Source organism: Galeopterus variegatus, unplaced genomic scaffold, assembly GCF_000696425.1.
Source record: "Galeopterus variegatus unplaced genomic scaffold, G_variegatus-3.0.2 Scaffold7148, whole genome shotgun sequence".
NCBI lineage: Eukaryota > Metazoa > Chordata > Mammalia > Dermoptera > Cynocephalidae > Galeopterus > Galeopterus variegatus.
In genome coordinates this window covers 65,946-70,271 of record NW_007733259.1, presented here as the reverse complement: position 1 = coordinate 70,271, position 4,326 = coordinate 65,946, and positions in this window count along the sequence as shown.

Below are 4,326 nucleotides of genomic sequence, written 5' to 3'. Positions count from 1 at the left end.
CATATATACACTTATGTATCTATTCATTTAAATTAATATCTATAAATATCCAGATATGTGTGTGTGTGTGTGTGTGTATGTATTGGGATTTTTTACTACATATTAATATATATCAATTGATATCAATCTATACCTATATTTATACCTAGATCTATGTATAAAATGAGTAACATGTTTTATTTTAAAGGGAAAAACAGGCTTAAGAAAGGTCTGTAAAAGTTGTTTTATAAAAGGAGAACTGCATTGCCAAGTAACTCTCTTTCTTGAGTCTACTCAAGAAAAAACAGTATAGTCACTACAAAATATTGCAATCAATTTAATTGGAGAATGAAAAATAAGTCTTTTTATCAATCATTTTATTTTCAAAAGACAAGGTCACATATAACTTTTGAATTCGAGACATGGTTTAAACTATGTTAATGATTTAGATCAGCTTTGAAGAACTTGCATTGCATTGAGAAGGATTATCAATGTAAACTTTGTAAATAAAATTATATTTTGCTAATTAACTTACATAGTTTTCCATAAATAGAGTTTAGAGACAGCAATATTTGGCAGAAACAGCAACATCTGTTGTTAGGTTGGGGCTTTTACCTTTTTTCTTTTCAATTTTTCATAACTGTCATTCTACTCAAGGCAATCTGTCTTTTGGTAAAAAGGTGTTGATTTTCTTTGCTTATAATAAGCTTACTATCATTCAGCAGGCTGTCACAATGCAAACGTGGAAATTTTCAGGTCATGCTTAGTCTCCAGAGATATAAATAATGCAAATATTGCTAACATGCATGTGACGAGAACAAAAAAATATGAGGGAAGAAAGCAGCAACCATGTATGTATAAATGATTGTTATTATGTAGTTAGGTCTACATTATCTAATAAGCACAATTCTGAAAAAAAAAAAAGCACTTTACAGAGGAAGTCAACACAAACAGACTGAAAAATCTGGGCCAATTTATTATTCATTTCAAGTAAAGGATGGCTACATTCTTTACATGAGTGTTTATGATTAATGTGAAGAAACAAATCTTTCAGAATTTCATTTAATCTTGATTACTGAAGTACCTACTATTTTTTTTTCTGCCTCCTTGATTTTCCTCATACTGCTTCTTTATCTGTTCATTCTGTCAAGTTATATTAGTTAAAATACTATCTAGAAATACAAGTCTTAACATAACTGCCTCTCTTTCCATGTGAATTTCCTACAAGCATTATTACATTGTTTATCACATTCCAATTTAGTGACTGAAAGTATATGTTCAGCCCTAATTACGCCATGTATTCTGTAAGTGCTTTTTCAGAGTGCTCGCAGGGAACACTCTACTTCATGTTTTTTTCTGTTTGATAATCTAATAGTCTCAATTAATTGTTCATAACTTAAAGGCAGGGGCAATATTTGATTTACTTAAGACTATTCCTTATGCTTTGGATCTGATGCAATATATATTTAAGTGAGTCTGAGTTTCTGAAGATAAATAGGTTTTCTCTTGTCCTAAAGGAAAAACAAACGGCCTTTGTTTTCTTCCTTCCTCATCTCCTGTATCTGCCGGGCGCAAGTGTAGGTCACCTCAACACTACCTCTCTGTTTCTTCTCTACTTCTCTCAGAGAAATGCAAGAATGTGTAAGTCATTCTAAGAATTATTACAGGAGTGTTAGAAATCCAAAGGATTACTTTGTGACCCAAGGGCCACTACATTACATAGACAGAGAAAAGTCACATGGATTGTCTAGGCAAATCTTGAAAAAGGATTTTCTTTACCTGGCTCATGTAAAACTATGACTCAGGAAATGCCTTTTAAAATCACAAAATGAAAGCTCTGAACAGAATTTTCACAATATTAGAAAAAAATAAAACAATTTTATCATTCAAAATAAAGTCAGCTATGACATTCCAAAAAGTGATCAGGTCTCCGTGCCAAATGCCTTGGATCTGGTGAAGGTCTGTTGCTAACCAGTCATACGGCCTTAGGCAAGACACTTAGCCTTTTTACCACCTCAGCCTCTCCATCTGAAGGGAACATGTTGGATTCAATTATCTCTAAATTTCCTTCCACCTATAGTAGATGCTATAAAAACGCAGTTTCTCATTATTACTAAAAATTATAAACTATTTATTTTTCTTTAAAATTGTACATCTATTTCTTCAACCTTAACATCTATGCAGTTTTTACAAATGCATTAGACTCATGTTCCTGCACTTATTAGAAATGTGTAAGTTTCACTGAGCAGTTTAGCTCTAGTGACTATCATTCTCATAGAATATTGAAGGGAAAAGGAAAAGATGCACAACTTTCCCTGTTCTCTGCTGAAGCTCATCAAGGCTGAATGGCTCAGAATAGGTATACATTTACATAATTAATTTCCTTTATTATTTAAATTGCCCTAACCAATTGCTTTAGAAGACCAGTCATTTTGTGCATCTCACTTTTAAACTACAGCTTCATTGAAATGTAAATATGAACACTTGATTCTTCAAAAGCACAATGCAGAACCAATTGGTGCAGTTGTTACTAAGAATCAATGGAAATAAGGGACCTGGTCAAGGTAACATAAAGAACCTGTCCTTCTGCCTCTTTTATCCTATGAATTTGTAGGATGGAAATGATTTAGAAAGAATATGGGGAAATGTTGGCAATATTATATCTCAAAACCTTTATATGTCTTCTGTGTTTTGACTGAGACTTTGAGAGAGATCCATTCTATAGTTTCAGATCTTCTGATGCTGTGGGCCATAGGATCTGTGGACTGTGGATTGATCATTTCAAAGTTACTTTCCTTGTAAGGTGGGGATAGAGAGGCAGAACAATAACAAAATCACTGTTTAGTTAACATCAGATTACTTCAGGCTCTGTTTGTATGGATTAAAGCAGAGGGAACTTCATTATTACACCTATTTATGATTTAAACTGGCCTGTTTGAGAAATTGGCTGTTATCTCTTTCTCCTGATTTCTTGGAAGGTCAGGCCACAACCTAAGTGACCTGGAATTTAGCAGAGATGACTCCACTTTGATTTTTAATCTGCTCTTTTGGGGCCTAGAACAGGAACTTAGTCCTAAACAATTATTACCTCCTATAATTTATATTTAACAGTATTAATGTATTACTTTCACTTACAGAAAAATTAAATCTTTATTATTTTACTGAGCTAATAAGTCACTTGGGTTATAGTATGTCTGCATATCCATTTTCTGATATCATTTCATCTACAATACTCTGTCAACTCAGGTGTATACTCAAATATACGATGGTAAAGTATTTTGGCAATATCAGCTAATTCTACTTAATGGCCAAACAGAAAGAAATCTTGCTCCGTTACAAAGTGTACTCTGAAAACATTTCTCCATGAATTCTGAGTCTCATATTCATCCAATCTGTGATGATTCATGGCATAGAACAGAGTCACATATTTGTAGGCAAAATCATGGGGTTCTGCCATTTTTTAGTAACCAAGTGACTTGACTAAGTCATAAAAATATTTTGTTATAAATTTTGTATACAGATTTTTAAATTTTAACTTATAAGTTTTCATTTTTTCTTATCTATGAATTTGCCATATGGTTCACATGAATTTGTGTATATGAAAACACTTTTTCAAACTACAAAATGTTATAAACTTAAAATATTTCTTCTGTTGTTATTGAAGTTACTTATTTCTTAAATGGAATTCAAAATATTCATTAATATAATAATTGCAACTAATTTCATTTATCACTAACAGTAAATCATAATATTTTACATGTATTGATTTCTTTAAACTTCAAAGTAAATCTATGAGGATATGCTATTATTATTATTACTACTTACTGATAAGAAAAAATAACAACATTGAAAATATTAAACAAATACCCCATTTAATATCTGGTCCTTGAGATTTCTTATTGTTTATATTCTTGAATTTTAAATTTCTTTTATCATAAATTAATCTAAAATCACTCATTGAGATGACAGCCATCAAAGCAGTAATAAAGAAAATCACACTCGTATCATTTTTGCTGCACGAAGATGATGAATTATTGAAGGCGTGCATACGACTGCAAAACCCTTAAAAGTGTAATACATGAAGTTATCCACATTCCACACTCAAAGTTGTAGTGTGACAACTGCAGAGAAACAGTAAAATAATAACTAACAACAAAACCAGGCAAAGTAAAAATAGCATTTGAAAAGGTTAGGTCACCATAAAATGTCCAAATCATATCATATAACCTCACACTCTCACTTCCAAATTATCTTTTCTCAGCAGGGTGGAAACAGAGATTCAAACAGCATAACCTTTCATCCAACACCACCATTGCTATGCTACCGAGAAGGCTTAAGTAACTTAAT